The sequence below is a fragment of the Nilaparvata lugens genome, chromosome 2, assembly GCF_014356525.2.
Source record: "Nilaparvata lugens isolate BPH chromosome 2, ASM1435652v1, whole genome shotgun sequence".
NCBI lineage: Eukaryota > Metazoa > Arthropoda > Insecta > Hemiptera > Delphacidae > Nilaparvata > Nilaparvata lugens.
The window spans coordinates 9,762,967-9,780,102 of NC_052505.1; the positions used below are offsets into that span (position 1 = coordinate 9,762,967).

General features: G+C 36.7%; 2 protein-coding genes across 2 annotated transcripts in view; both read left to right on the forward strand.

Annotated features, from left to right (window-relative positions):
• Positions 1–17,136, forward strand: part of LOC111053018 — a 208,421-nt gene that overhangs the window by 20,896 nt on the left and 170,389 nt on the right. The window lies entirely within an intron of this gene.
• Positions 6,687–17,136, forward strand: part of LOC111062239 — a 61,077-nt gene continuing 50,627 nt past the window's right edge. Inside the window, exon 1 of the mRNA XM_039420508.1 lies at positions 6,687–6,828. The gene's annotated coding sequence lies outside the window, so the exon portion shown is untranslated. The remainder of the gene's footprint in view (positions 6,829–17,136) is intronic.

Here is a 17,136-nt window from a genome sequence, read left to right on the forward strand (position 1 = left end):
ATATTAAATTTTCAACAGGATGTCAAGATGTTGATTTACTGTTAACAAAAACAGAAAATGTACACTTTCCAATTTTATCTGGAATATTCGAATTGCTCGATATACTAGACAGCGGCCATCTACATTATGATTGTACAAATGATTCAGCATTATCTGTTGTTAAAAATTCCGATGAACTTTGGAAATGCTTGTACGATATTGCAGATAAAAAATGTAAAAAAAACTTAGATCATTGACCTCTCTCTCTCTGGATTCACTTTAATATGACAGTATAGCATTAGATGTAAGAGAAGGATTCACTTTAATATGACAGTATAGATGTAGAGAGAGTCATTGACCTCTCTCTGGATTCACTTTAATATGACAGTATAGCATTAGATGTAGAGAGAAGGATTCATTTTAATCTGTCAGTATAGATGTAGAGTGATAGGGAATTTCTCAATTCACTTTAATCTGTCAGTATAGATGTAGAGAGAAGGATTCACTTCAATCTGTCAGTATAGCATTAGAGAGAAGGATTCACTTCAATCTGTCAGCATAGCAATAGATGTAGAGTGAAGGATTGACTTCAATCTGTCAGTATAGCATTAGGGAATTTTTCCCCCTCAAAGGGAAATTATTTTTTCCCTCACTTTCTTCATCCCCCTCATCTATACTGGGCAAGGGGAAGGGGAAATCTATTTGAGAGAGAGAGAGAAAGATATATCTCTCTCTTTTCATCCCCCTCATTTCCACTGGACAAGGGGAAGGGAAATCTATTTTTAGAAAGAGAGAGAGAGAAAGATATATCTCTCTCTTTTCACCCCCCTCATCTCCACTGGACAAGGGGAAGGGGAATCTATTTTTAGAAAGAGTGAGAGAGAAAGATATATCTCTCTCTTTTCATCCCCCTCATCACCACTAGACAAGGGGAAGGGGAAATCTATTTTTAGAACACCCCCCACTCTGTGGGCGGGGGGAAGGGGAGCCGGGATGGACGAGGGGTGAGAGGGGGAAGGGGATTTTGAGCAAAAAAGTCAGTCTAAACTCTTAAGTTCCCTCTACTCACAGTGGCCCGTTGGCTGCCGTCCCTATCCTTCTATCCTCTCTGGGCACAGCGGCCTGTTGGCTGCCATCCCTCCTGTCTATCCTTCCTCTTCCTACTATACTGGAGTGGAACCGAGGCCGTAAGGCCAATAAAAAATTACCTCGAAGTGGTGTCATCAGAGAAGAGAGCAACCTTCACGCTGTCAGAAGCACCAGGAGGTGCTGTCCACGCCAGCTGAGGCACAAAGAAGGAAGAAGAGGAACTTCGACTTGCCTCCTCTCCCCGCCCACATTACAACTGAGCTAAGTCGACCAGGAGCAACACCTGGGTTATCAATCACCCACCTCTGAAGCTACTCAGGGTGAACGTGATAGATTGGCGCCCGCACTTGGGGCATGAGGCAACAAAGTTAGAATCATCATGAGTGAACAGGGTGGTGCTGATACTCAGCACCAGGAGCTGATAGAGGGTCAGTCGGTCAAGGACATAAACCCAGAGAGAGTATGAACAAATCAAAGTAGAGGAGAAACAGAATAGACAGAATTCGAGAGTTCACAAGACCGAGGACACAAAAAAATCACAAGATCCAAGGTCGAAATAGAGAAAACTTCTAGTAACAGACCCTCCCTTAATGAGTCTGAACCAGTGTGTTGGCCAGGGCCGGCACCAGGGGTGGGCGGACGGGGCAGCCGCCCAGGGCGGCAAATTTTAAGGAACGGAAAATTTTAGAATACAAATAAATAATAAATTCATAATAATAAATGTGAATAGTAAAATTATGTAAGAAGCTTTTCCAAACTCGAGCTAATGAAGACTTTTCTAAGTTCAACAATGTGCCAGGAGCGTGTGAGCGAACATAAAATAGCTCAGTCCATAGATCTTGAAGAATTGGTGAAGGACCAATGTCTGAAACGGATAGTGCACTACAAGAAGAAGAAGATATTATCAAGCTATCAAAATGAAAAAGTTTTCTTAGGAAACTAGTTTTTTCGATCAATACTTTTTGAGATAAAAGCGCCTAAAGTTTATTTCTTATTATTACTCATTTTCAATTTTTCATAAACTTTTTTCTCATGTTACTTATGAAGAACTTTGTGATATTGAATCGGGAACAGTTGTGGGCTATAATGCCTGTTGTTCCCATACCTGTATGCATTTTTGTAAATAAATAAATAAATCATGGTATTGTTGATTGAATAAAACAAAAAGAATTTTAAAATATCAATTTTTGAGAAAGTTATTAAATTTACCAAAAATAGCTCACTAACTAAACATCATTGTTAGTAAATTGGATAACTTTACTTGCGATCGCATCACAGTGGAGATACAATAGTTAGGCGATCGCTCAAGGAAGGGTTGGAACCCATGATTAATAATTAGATGTGATACTTGTGAGGGGGGGCGGCGGTTGCCGATCTCACCCAGGGCGGCAAAGTCCCTAGGGCCGTGCCTGGTGTTGGCAATGTAAAAAACCAGGACACTGGAGATCACAATGTCCCGAAATCCCACCATGTAAAAAATGTGGAAAGAGAGCATGGAACTGTGTCTGTGATATGCAAAAGGGGAATCAAACATCGAACAAGACAGCAGTGGTGCAAATGACACATACGATTCCTGTGATCAAAGAGTCATCAAGGGACAACAGACTATTCATTACCGTGACAATTGGTGGTAAAAAGTGTCAGGCATTGCTAGATACTGGCACTGAAGCTCATTATATCAGTAGCAAGGTTTATGAAGTTATCCAAAAAATAGGGATGATAAGGAAGATACCAACTTATCACCACACGATATTAGCTGATGGATGATCTACTCCATTAAATGGGAAGCTGACAACTAATGTAACTATTGAACAAATCACAGTACCACTAGCGGCATCTATAATGAAAGGACTTGGACAAGAGTTGCTATTAGGCATGGAATTTATGCGTGAAAACAGGGTGAATATTCACACATTCACGAGAGAGGTAGAGTTGGATCCTCCCCAACTGAATCCTTCAAGTCTGCTAATTATGTCGCAATAGCTCTTATTGGGGACTAAGACAACAGCAGTCCCAACAATATCAGCAGTAGATTTCAATTCTAAGGACAACAAGAGTCGCAACAGAAGGATGTTCATGCAGGTTGGTTTGAATGGAGTCAAACTTGATGCCTTGATTGATAGCAAGGCGGAGTTGTCATATATTCTAAGGCAAGCATCCTGGGGCAACATAGCGATGGATCACAGGGATGAGATGACTGACTCTGAATGGCGGGTCATGATTCATGCCCCAGCCACCAACACAAGTGGTAACTCCGAGAGGGATTTGAAAAAGGCAATACCACCCCCTACTGTAATGGATGTGGAGAAGTCAATACCCTCCTCAACTGATATGGATGTAGAAGAGCAAACACAGTCTTTGACTGTCAAAGAAGTAGTCCCACAGTCCCAAAAAACCCACACCAGGTCCCTCAAGGAATAAGGATCAAGTGTTCTGTCACCGAGTCTCGACACCTGGTAAGTGTAAATGGGCTGGCAAGCCACACATAAAAGCCCAATTTTCAGATGGATGATGTAAATATGTACCTGTGGACCAGGTGTAGATGATGCTCATAGTGAGCAGCATACACATCTGAAGGTGATGCCTGAGAGATGTACACCGCTTAAGGTGATGCCTAGATGGCTCATGCCTTTTAAGGTGGTGCCATAGAGGGCTCCAATTCCTCCCCCCCCCCACCATAAGTGAGAGTGGGGTGTCACAAAGTGAAATTGTGACGAGAGAATAGTCAATAATATTATTGAAAGACGCTCAGCCAGCAACAAGGTTGGTTGGCCACAGAGATAAAGAGGGTACCAATGGTGCACCATCTTTCGCGCATCGAGAAGATTCTTACTGCCCCTGGCAGTGGCAAAACTCTATTCCCTCTACTTTGGGAGAGTATATAAACGCCGGACGAGCCCCAGACCACAGCATTCCGCTCCTAACCTTCCTCTCCTGTACAGTGGCCCATTGGCTGCCATATGTCCCTGACCTCCTGTCCTTGTACAGCGGCCCGTTAGCTGCTGTATGTCCCTGACCTCCTGTCCTTGTACAGCAGCCCATTGGCTGCCGTATGTCCCTGACCTCCTGTCCTGGTACAGCGGCCTGTTGGCTGCCATACGTCCCTCCCCTCTCATCCACCCAGGACACAGTGGCGCATTGGCTGCCGTCTCTATCCACCCATCCTCACAGGGCACAGTGGCCAGTTGGCTGCCGTCCCTATCCTTCTGTCTCCCCAGGGCACAGTGGCCCGTTGGCTGCCGTCCCTAACCTACCATTCTCCCCAGGGCACAGCAGCCCGTTGGCTGCTGTCCCTAGCCTTCCATTCTCCCAGGGCACAGTGGCCTGTTGGCTGCAGTCCCTATCCTTCCATCTCCCCAGGGCACAGCGGCCCGACGGCTGCCGTCCCTAACCTTCCATTCCCCCTAGGGCACAGCGGCCCGTTGGCCGCTGTCACTATCCTCCCAGGGCACAGCGACCCGTTGGCTGCCATCCCTATCCTTCCATCTCCCCAGGGCACAGCGGCTAGTTGGCTGCTGTCCCTATCCTCCCATCCTCCCAGGGCACAGCGACCCGTTGGCTGCCGTCCCTATCCTCCCATCCTCCCAGGGCACAGCGGCCCATTGGCTGCCGTCCCTATCCTCCCATCCTCCCAGGGCACAGCAATACCTTGGCTGCTGTCCCTATCCTCCCAACCTCCCAGGGCACAGCGACCCGTTGGCTGCCGTCCCTATCCTCCCATCCTCCCAGGGCACAGCGACCCGTTGGCTGCCGTCCCTATCTTCCCATCCTCCCAGGGCACAGCGGCCCGTTGGCTGCTGTCACTATCCTTCCATCTCCCCAGGGCACAGCAGCCCATTGGCTGTCGTCCCTAACCTTCCATTCTGCCAGAGCTAAGCGGCTGTTGGCTGCCATCCCTATTCTCCCATCCTCCCAGGGCACAGCAACCCGTTGGCTGCCGTCCCTATCTTCCCATCCTCCCAGGGCACAGCGGCTTGTTGGCTGCTGTCACTATCCTTCCATCTCCCCAGGGCACAGCAGCCCATTGGCTGTCGTCCCTAACCTTCCATTCTCCCAGAGCACAGCGGCTGTTGGCTGCCGTCCCTATCCTCCCATCCTCCCAGGGCACAGCGGCCTGTTGGCTGCCGTCCCTATCCTTCTATCCTCTCCGGGCACAGTGGCCCGTTGGCTGCCATCTCTCCTGTCTATCCTTCCTCTTCCTACTATACTGGAGCGGAACCGAGGCTGTAAGGCCAATACAAAATTACCTCGAAGTGGTGTCATCAGAGAAGAGAGCAACCTTCATGCTGTTGGAAGCACCAGGAGGTGCTGTCCACGCCAGCTGAGGCACAAAGAAGGAAGAAGTGAAACTTTGACTTGCCTCCTTTCCCCGCTCACATTACGACTGAGCTAAGTTGACCAGGATCAATCACCCACCTCTGAAGCTACTCAGGGTGAACATGATAGCATTCTATATACAGTGTCCTAAAAGTCTCGTATTTAACATTCATTTTCGGGTTGCTTGCAATTTTCGTCAAAAGTATTCACACAAGAATTCATTTTCACCTTTCTTCAATAACGAAATTTTAAATTAAATGAAAATAAATTTCAACTTTCTATCTTCAATGGGTATGGTACTCAATTATAATTTTTCAGAAATGAGTCTAATTTGAAAAAATGATTTTTCTTCAATCAACATTATTTTCTAATTGTCATCAATAGAATGAATAATTCAAAATACCTCTGGCCACAACTCGGACCTCTACAGCCAGAGGCTGTATGGTACACATTCCTATCTTGACTGAATAAATAAATTCGTATGACTTCTGGTGGTGGGGATTCCATTGCGGGTAGGTCTCACTGCCTGAATATATAATTTAAGCCATAAATGGACTGTCATACTTCAGCCGGGACCGACAATTAACGTGCCCAGACTAAATTTTATCTTGACTATATTTTGAGATACAAAAAAATAATATAGAAGCTTTTTGTGTTGTTGAGAAGTTGATATTGTGGTAATTATTCATATTGAATGAAAAAGATAAAGAAATTGTCAGATTAAATCTGTGGTTTCATGAAAGTTAATATAGAAAGTTTTTCACTTTTGAAGAAACCTAAATTTTCAGCTTTCAACATCATCATCACTACTTTCTTTGTCTGAATGAATTGCATTGTGTTGAATATTATTATTATAACAATGTTCAGAGTTGATAGCATTTAAAATTTATTATCAAACATACATACCATACAAACACACCCAAATTTGGACATGACTTGAGTATTTAGTCGAAATGTGTAACTTGCTGATTTCTTCTGATAATGGAAATTCTTATATTAGGCAGGTTGACTGTGATACAGAAGTAGTAATTGTTATGAAAAGATCACAATGATTGAAATGCAATCAAAATGAGTAACTTGACAATAATTTGAGGGATGTACATAGTCTTTCATAGGGAAAGACTAGTATTTTACAATATTATATGAATTGCTAATTGCAAATGCATTATAATAGATCTAATTTGTTACGGTACTAAAATTATGACTAAGATTTTTTGCGAAAAATTTTTATACTATGTATAGAATTTTTTCATTATACTAATCTACTACAGGTTCAAACTACTCAGAGGTCGGGTGCTGGAAATAATGTGACATTCATGTACCAAAACTGTGGTAGGCTACCTACTTTGACAGATTACAATTCCTGGAGGACCAAGAAATTCCAAGGCCACCCACAACCATTACATCTTTACTATATGAGAAATGCATTTTAAATGTGCCGAGGTAAGAATTAATACAACTCAGCAGTGTCATGTGTCATTATTTTATTATTTTTCAAGCCCATAGAAATTGCATGTAAGATGTTGTAGCGTAAATATAATTCAAATTAAAATATTTTTTATTCCTTCAAGTATTTACAGGGAAACACGAAAAAAACTTAATATTACGGAATTACTTCAGAAAGACTAAACGTCTGCGTGTGGAGGAGAGTTCCATAGACAACACAAGCAGTCACAACATAGAATAATTATAATAGAAAAAATAAACTTCAGAATAGAATGATGATAATAATGGATTAAATACAGATTCAAATAATAGTAAAATAAGGAATAATACTTAATTAAGAAATGAAAGATAAAAAGAAAAATATTAACTAAACTTAGGATTGATTTTATTTCTTGTGCAGGCCAAGAAATCCCAGGTTATGAAGGAGGCTGTGTGTTCGCGTCCTGTATTTATTTTATAATGTAATGGATTGATAGAGGAAAAAAATCAATATGATGAATCCTTTGATAGTTCTGGCTTTCTGATAGTTATCAGATATAACATGAGCGGAGCAGAGCTTCCGCTGCCTCCGCGCCAATGTGATACAGCCACCTGTCTATACCCCTTCGGTAAAAGGCTAGACTATACACCTCCGCCTCTCTTATTTCGTTCGGCAAGTTTTTATATAAAATGTGAGCCAGTTGAAATTAATTTGACAGCTCTGACCCATGTGTCAGTTGTGGAACATCATAATATTATAGTTGGTTCTGTGGCGAGTTTCATACCGGAAATTTGAATTTGTTTCACCTAAGATCTGGGTTTTGAATTTTTTCAAGTGAATTAATGATGTTTTGATGAAGATCTGTCAGATATTTGAAACCGGGAATTCTGAAAAAAGCAAAAATTATAAGTACAAATACATTAAAATGAGACATGCTATGGCTCGTTTGCCTGTAGCGGTACCAAAAAGAAACTGATAGGATCCTATATACAAAAGTATAATGCTGACATGTTTCACTTACACCCCAACAAGTTAATCTTGTAATTAATTATAATAATTCGAAAAGAAATAATCACTTTCACGAGGAGGTGAGATTCAGATGTGCTTTCCATCAACAGCGCCGAGGCAATGTCTTTCGGAGGAGACAATAAGCCATAGGTCCCAACTACTTTTTAGGTAGTCGTCATCTCTCATCATCATCCCTCTCACTCATTATCCACGCACAAGCCTAAGAGCTTATGTGGGCATCACCCTCAGTATTATTACTATTCTATCAATGTGGAAAAATCGTCAAATCTTCCTCGAATTTATCTACTACAGCAGTCAAGCTTTGTTGGATGTCTGAGGTCTGTTATTGATGGTTTTAGAAAGCAGTAGTGTTATATTACTCTTAGACCAGTTATAGAATAGACACGCTGGGAAGTCTAGCCTCTGAAGCCAACATCTATTGCCATATCACCAAATCGAGACATCATCATCGGATAGAAAACTTTCACATTGTGTCTATTTCAGAAGGAAGTAAATTATTATTCATTGAAATGGTGAACTCCCGCTACGCTCCCGCTGAAATAGTCACAATCTGCTATGGAAAACTGTGGAATTTAGTCTTAGAAAAGAGTGGACTGTATAAATAGGAAAGAATAAATCAAATTCTGAAAAAAGAGAAACAATGTGTCTTGACTGATTTGACACCTGACTGAAATTCCACATGAGTGCAAGAACCGTTGTGCATTCAAAAACCTGTGCACTGGAATGAATGCAAAACAGTTTTACGTAACTCAGTATTAAAACGGATCAACAAAATGTAGGCTAAGGTGGAATGCCAAATGAAAAAGTAGGTTAGTAAAATACAAACTTTAATCAGCATTGAAGAATAAAAATGTAGTTGATCCTAGTTGACATAAGAGAAATATGATGCCAACAAAGTGATTTTAAAATGGAAAAATGTTCTGTAAATTTGAATACATGAAATAACCCCTCAGGGTGATTGGTCGACAATATAAATTGAAATAGAATTTAACTTTGTTATGAACAAGATTAGGATTAAGTTTAGAAAAGGATTGAAGTACATGAACAAACTTGAAAACGGTATTAATGATTCTAGTAAAAAAGAACAAGTAAAAACAGTAATCTGAATGCAAGAACTGATTGCGATGTAACAATTTGAAATAGTAAATTGAAACCAAAGATAATCAGGTGATGATGTTACCAATATGTGCACATTTCAAATAAATTAATTATTAAAGAGTGACATTAAAAAGTTATGAATATAACAGTAATGTACATAGAAAATAATCTATCTGGTTATCAAAATGGAATAATGAAACAGTTACCAAACAAACGTTTATAGAATACCAGAATCTATAATAAGTAGTCTTTAGTTTAAACCTACAATTGTCATTTTTAATAACAAACAACACCTAGGAAAATTGAAATGTAAATATGTTGAATTGCAAGGCTTCAACATTTGAATTAGTTCGATACCAACAAAAGAAAACAGGTAAGTTGAAATTAACCAGAAGGTTATATGAATGACAGTAGCCTATACCGAAATATCCTAATTGCAAAATGCAGAAACTACAGCTTAGCAATAATCAAAAAGAGTAATAACAAAGAATTAAATAGGATTGATAATTGCAATGTTCACAGAACATTCATGAATTGATTACAAAAAACTGACAAACAATCCTCAAGAGCTATTTGGCTGAGCAATATAACTCAAAAATAAAGTAAAGTTGACTATGAACAACAATGAATTCCTAGCCTGAAAGATAAAAACAATAGATTAGGGCAGTATTAAAATACAAAGTAGGTGATACAAAAATACTTAGCTGCAGAACATAATGCAAGAGCCAAGGTCCCGGTTTGGTCTAGGGCCTTCAAAGACAGCGTGAGTTTCCAATTTAGCTCGAATAGGCCAGAGTCAAGGTCCCGGTTTGGTCTAGGGCCTTCAAAGACAGCGTGAGCTTCCAATAGCTCAAATGGACACATCAGGAGAGAAACAAGATTCCAACTTGTTTGAAATGCCGATGAAACAGCAGCCAGTTGTAGAGGAAGAGTTTTCAATCAAAGTTTCAAAGGAAATATTTCCCAAGTTTTGGAAATATCAGTTGCAATACTTGTAAAATGCAATTCACAATTGAGAGTCACATTAATCAGTGATATTGGCAATATATCACAATAATTATCAATAGAATGAATGATGGGTAAACTTTCAGTACCAAAATTGCAAATAAAGAATTACTAAACAAGGTTAGCACTCAATGTAAAACAAGAGTCTGCAATATGTAAAACAAATTTAAACTTGTAGACAGATGCAGTGATGCAAACAAGCAGCCATTTTGAGAATGCAGTAATGGAAATAAAAATATGTAAAACAGAAACAAGTGTTCAAATCTTGAAAAACTAATAATAGTTCCATAGAACCAGTTGATATTATCCAACAATTGAAATAAACAAACAGGGCGAGGTGAAAACTATTTTCACAAGCGATGAGAGTTCAAGTTGTAACTTACAATTATACAAGGAAGTGTACACACATATGCAAGAGTTCACGAACATGTTGAAAAATTAAAATTGAAATAACAAATGAACTGATTGTCCGAATTTTAATGTTGATGGCTCCAAAGAACCAATGAAATGTCTCCAACAAATAAAACAAGCAAACAGGGCGAGGTGAAAACTATTTCCACGAAAGATGAGAAAAATTGGAGACACACACAAAGTTGATGCTAGACAGCCAAAGGATGTGCAGTGAAGAAGAAAGTGGGTAGCAAGCAAGTGCTACCTTGATCAAGAAATCACCAATAAAGTTGATTTCTAAAAAGATGCAAAAATATCTGGAAGCCGAACAACAAATTGACAAATACAATAATAAAATGACCTAGGCTTCAGAAAATATCCAAAAACTAAAACAAAGATAAATAAAAATATGCAGCGACAATGCCCAGTATCAGGTCGGCAGTGGACCACTAGCGCTCCAGCTGCAAAAATACAAACTAATGACTACCGCGCAGAGAACATGACAATACAAAATCAAAAATCATAAAAGAGATTGTTTGAAGGTGGAGAATAGTTTTAACAGAAAACAATGTAAACAAACTCTGCAAAAAAGTTAGATAGTATGAATAATCCTAGCGAGTATGAATAATCCCATTTTAACTAAAGGGAATAATATTTTCACTGTACCCCGGTCACTTTCACAGTGTAGGAATCCAGCTTGAGAAGTTAAACTTTTTTAATAATTCAAGTTTGTCCAATACTCAAAAATAAATTGCACAAAAAATTCAATACTTAAAATTACAAATGAACCTTTTTTGTAGATACCTATTTAATATCTTTATTGGCTTGGCATATAAATATCCCTATAAACGGCAACTCTAAATCTCTATCTCTATATATTATTATATTATATTTATATTCTATTATATATATATATAATATATATATATATATATATATATATATATTGTAATATTACATTTTTTCTCACATTTGAATCGAATCTTCAATTCGAGATCTATGGAACTTTATAGTAAATGTCAGAGTCATCAATAGACGGACAAACTTTTTGACGGAGAATTTATTATCGTAAATGTTTGTTGCATTGTTCCATGGTGTCACCGAGGCAGGGTTAACAAATTACTAGATAAATAGTTTATTTAAATAGAATATATATATAAATTTAAAATAACAGTTTCAAAATAAAGTTTTATTGAGAACAGATGTAGAATGTGAATTCTAAACTTGTAAGTTATAATATTTTGGTAACGTGTCTGTAATGTTGGAGGCGTTGGCTTCGTGACTTGCAACTTAGGTCTTTTCCTGTTCTTTCTTCTTCTGAAAACATGGCTGGCTGTTGTGTGTGTAATTTTGTGCTCTGAATTATTGTCTGTTTAAGTGAATTTATTAATGTTTTAAATTGAGTTTTATACAAGTTTATGGTGTACTAGTTTGTTATTAAATAGCTGTTTGTATTTTCAAGCCAATAGCCACTGTGTTTCAACTGTAAACTAGATAAGTATTTTAGTTCGTAATAACTCTGAAATAATTAGGCTTAAGATATATTTTCTTTGTGTATTTGTATAAATTCATCTGAAGATTATAAGTTAATTTGCTCTGAAAACTGGATTTCTCATTCATAGGCAATAGATCCATTCACAGTTTATCAAGAATCTATTTCATTGGAGCCGACAACTATCCTTAGGTTGATAGGTGTTAAATGCTATTCCAACCGTTTAAGGGAAAATTGGTAGCACGGCAAATGGTACGCCCTGTGGTGGGACCGAATTACAAAATAAATATGTCCCAAATGGTACACCATGAAATCCCTGGGTATAGAAATTATTAGTGGATAGATATCTTGATAGGTTGTGAATGGTATACTGCTGAATGGGAAATCGGTTCAAGAGAGATCAAGTTTTAATGAATAGATATCAGTGCATATTACAAAATGGCAAACATTAAAAATGATCTGAATCTTATAGCATTCTTAACACAAAAGTTTGATGAGATAAATGCTAGATTTGATGAGCAAAATGCTAAGTTTGATAAGCAAAATGCTAAGTTTGATGATATGAAGCAAGAATGTACTAGCATAAGACTAGAGCAGGGTTAGTATAAACCTTCTATTGAAAGATGCACATGAGACATTGATTAAAAATCATAAAGATGAAAGCAAATTGAAGCATGATAATAGTAGTGTTAAGATACAAGATCAACTCATTCAAGTTTCTGATAATGTAGGCCTAGTTACTGTTGTTGAAAAAGTCAACCATAGTGAGACAGTAGAATTGGTTAAAGAAGTAGGTAGGGAGTTGTCTTCACTGAAAGTCAACTATCATGAAAGTAATATTGCTACATTGAAGGTTAGGAAAACTATGAACAAAGTGAATGATTACATGAGACAGGTTTCTGTGGAGGTTAGGAAAAATGTAAACAAAATGAATGTGTTGCTTTGAGTCAAGTTGATGAGTTCAACTTTCAACTGAGAATTGAAAAGGTGTATGCAATGCATTCTCAAGTGAACATGACTAACTTTTGCAAGCAAAATGGCTTTGTTGAAACAAATGAACCCATGAATAAAATCATGTTCTTGAAGAAAACAAAGCACAAAGTTTCCATTGATGTATTAGTATTCAAAGGTTGTTTCAAGTTGCTTATTTACAAGATGATGACAATGAATCACATGATGAAAGGGTATTCCCCAACACACAATGATTAGGAATCCTGTGTTATGCCGGGATTCAGAATAGCATAATCGCTACACAGTGTATGGTAAGAGTCCATAATTGTGTCTTTTTTCTTTCCTGTAGCCTATTTTCTTGGCCCTTAATCTTTTCAAATTTCAATTCTTTCCTGTCTTTGTGTAATGTTCAGTAAATTTCTTCTATGATGCATATCTTAACCAATCTTGTCCATAGTCATTTAAATTTGTATTCTTCTGAAATAATATTAGAAGTTGAAATAGTAGCTTATTTTCCTAATCTTCAATTTGTTGATAAAACTTAACTTTTCCAAAATCTATCCATTGTAATGTAAATAATTGTTTGCTTGTGGTATATTTTTTCATCATGTATCACTTATGTGAAGTGTATCAATTTTGTGTGTGTTGTTTTAGGGAATTTATTTACCCAGTTTTCTTTTTTCTCTTTTTTGTATTTTTTAGGGAACTTATTTACCCATTATTCATCTTGATCATCTTTGTATTATAATCTTGAAATGTTTGTACTTATTATACAGTCTTTAAATTTTAAATTATTTTAAAAAAATAAATGGTTCAATTTAAAACGTTTTGTTATATTATTAATTGAAATAAGTTTTTTGTGATTGATATCTTTTTCAAAATTTTTAAATTTGTTTGTTCTATAAATTTTGATATGATTGATTATCGTTTGAAATGGATGCTGGAGTGAATGTAGAATTTTTAGTGGGGTTTGTTGATTAGAATTTTGCTGGTATGTGATTGTTTTTTGAGATGGAAACCCATTATTGCCTAAAGAAGGAATAACAGAGGTTATGACTTGGAGAGGCAGTAATGAGATAATATTTTTTGTGTTGATTACTAATATTGATTGCCATAGATGCAAAATGATGATTAATTATGAATATTGTTTGCCTTTGAAGCAAAATATTATTGATGTTTTGAATGGTTTCTTGTTTAATGATTGATAGTAAAGTTTTGTCATGAAATGTAGTTTGTGTTTAGAACATTGAAAAGTCGAAATAAACTATAGTATCCAACAAACGATGATTAATAATATTAAATAATTTGCTTTTTATACAATTTTTGAACAAAATTAAAACTAAATAATTTTGAAACCCTGAATGATAAATCATAAATGTGAAATTAACTTGCTATAAATGAAATGTTATATTAAATGATAATGAAATGCAGATATATTATGAAATGATTGTGAATAGAAGACCAATTGTCTGAAATTATTGAAATATGTATTGAAATTAAATTTTGTTGTGATGATCTGATGTTTTTTACAATTTTGATAATGATACAGGGTGTTATGAAATTATATTTCTATTTTGAAGAATGGATTAAAATTTTGATATTTGAACAGTGAATAGATGAAAATGAATGATTTTTTTTTTAATTTATCATTGATATGTCCATATTTCACAATCTATGTATTGCTGACTGTATAATAAGATGTTAACAAATTTCAATTTCATAAATACTTAAAAATAATTTTCATGTGTATTAGATTGTATTGATAGCCTAATCAAGTTTTTCTTTTTAGTGTATAAGCATTTTAAGATAACAGGTACAGCACAGACATTAACATTGAAATAGTTATCATGTGAATCTCGAAATCAGCAACAAGTGAACGCCATGAAGAGTGTTAAGAACATTTGGGTGATTTTCGAACTAGTGTGACATAACTACGCCAAAATCTACGCCGATGCCTGTGCTGATGCCAACGCCAATATCTACGCCAATGCCTGCGCCGAAGCCAAAATCTGTGCCAATGCTGATGCCTACACTAATACCTACAACAATATCAACACTAATAACTACGCCAAAATGCCAAAATCTACGCCGATGCCTGTGCTGATATCAATGCTGCACCAATGCCAATAGCTACGCCAATGCCTGCGCCAATGCTGATGCCAACACCAAAATCAACGCCGATGCCTGTGCTGATGTCAATGCCTGTGCCAATGCCAATAGCTACGCCAATGCCAAAATCTGCGCCAATGCTAATGCCAATGCCTGCGCCAATGCCAATGCCTGCGCCAATGCCAATATCAACGCCGATGCCAAAGCCGACACCAAAGCATACGCCAATAGCAATGCCAATGCTTATTGCTGACTCTGTATCTCAAACTTCAACACTACTGCATTACCTGGAGGTAATTGCCATCCATGTTCACATTCACAACTTTGAATTCAGAAGAACAGTCACAGTATCATGAAAGAATTGATTCAAAAAATCCTCTTCTAAATTATTCCTGTATGCAGAACTCTAAACCTTGAAAGCTGAAAATATCAAAAAACCAAACCTTACCTAAATTAATCCTCACCTAAATGAATCCTGTATGCAGTGTCTATCTCTTTTCCAAAAAACTAATTACATTGTCATTTCAAGCCTGAAATGTACATTGTATAATTACAAATATGATACAAAATTTATGTGACTCTGTATTGAATTTGGAATGCAGCCGTCTACTACAAACATGAAGCAATGCTAACTGAGATGTCACCTGTATCGAGTTTGGAATGCAGCCGTCTACTACAAGCATGAGGCAATGCTAACTGAGATGTCACCTGTATCGAGTTTGATATGCATCAGTCGACTACAAGTATCAGCCCAACACTACGTGCATCCAGATCAGCCCAACACTTAACGTCATCACATTGGAGTCACACTTAACTGAAAATCATACTGAGTGCCTTAACGGACTGTTTTCCAAAATGTGCATCAATAAAATCAACCGCGTCAATAGTGAAAGAAATGAACATTTTTTGATTTATTGAAATTTTATGTGAAAATTAAATGTAACAATTCATCAATTCATTTAAAAAAAAAAAAAAATAATAATAATAATAAATTTTTCATTCAACATACTAAATTTTTTTATGCAATAAAAATTAAATTTTTCTATCTATTAAATTTATGTGCAATTTCAAAAAACTATTCTTTACATATTAAACTTTCTGTTGAGATATTTTTCTTTAAATTATAAAGCTAAATCAAAAGTAATATTGATATTCTATATTTTGAAATATTGTTTGGAAACATATAACAAACGCTATTGATGAATTTTTATAATAATTTTCAATATTATTGGATGACATGTATTGTTTTTCTAGAAAAAATTGTTACTGTTCTCGAATTTAAATTTCAACAATTTTCATTAGGGTCAATGTAAATTTTTTCTTTAAATTTTCAAACAGTAAAATTTTTTATGTCAAGAGGGGGGTATTTGTAATATTACATTTTTTCTCACATTTGAATCGAATCTTCAATTCGAGATCTATGGAACTTTATAGTAAATGTCAGAGTCATCAATAGACGGACAAACTTTTTGATGGAGAATTTATTATCGTAAATGTTTGTTGCATTGTTCCATGTTGAAAAATTAAAATTGAAATAACAAATGAACTGATTGTCCGAATTTTAATGTTGATGGCTCCAAAGAACCAATGAAATGTCTCCAACAAATAAAACAAGCAAACAGGGCGAGGTGAAAACTATTTCCACGAAAGATGAGAAAAATTGGAGACACACACAAAGTTGATGCTAGACAGCCAAAGGATGTGCAGTGAAGAAGAAAGTGGGTAGCAAGCAAGTGCTACCTTGATCAAGAAATCACCAATAAAGTTGATTTCTAAAAAGATGCAAAAATATCTGGAAGCCGAACAACAAATTGACAAATACAATAATAAAATGACCTAGGCTTCAGAAAATATCCAAAAAACTAAAACAAAGATAAATAAAAATATGCAGCGACAATGCCCAGTATCAGGTCGGCAGTGGACCACTAGCGCTCCAGCTGCAAAAATACAAACTAATGACTACCGCGCAGAGAACATGACAATACAAAATCAAAAATCATAAAAGAGATTGTTTGAAGGTGGAGAATAGTTTTAACAGAAAACAATGTAAACAAACTCTGCAAAAAAGTTAGATAGTATGAATAATCCTAGCGAGTATGAATAATCCCATTTTAACTAAAGGGAATAATATTTTCACTGTACCCCGGTCACTTTCACAGTGTAGGAATCCAGCTTGAGAAGTTAAACTTTTTTAATAATTCAAGTTTGTCCAATACTCAAAAATAAATTGCACAAAAAATTCAATACTTAA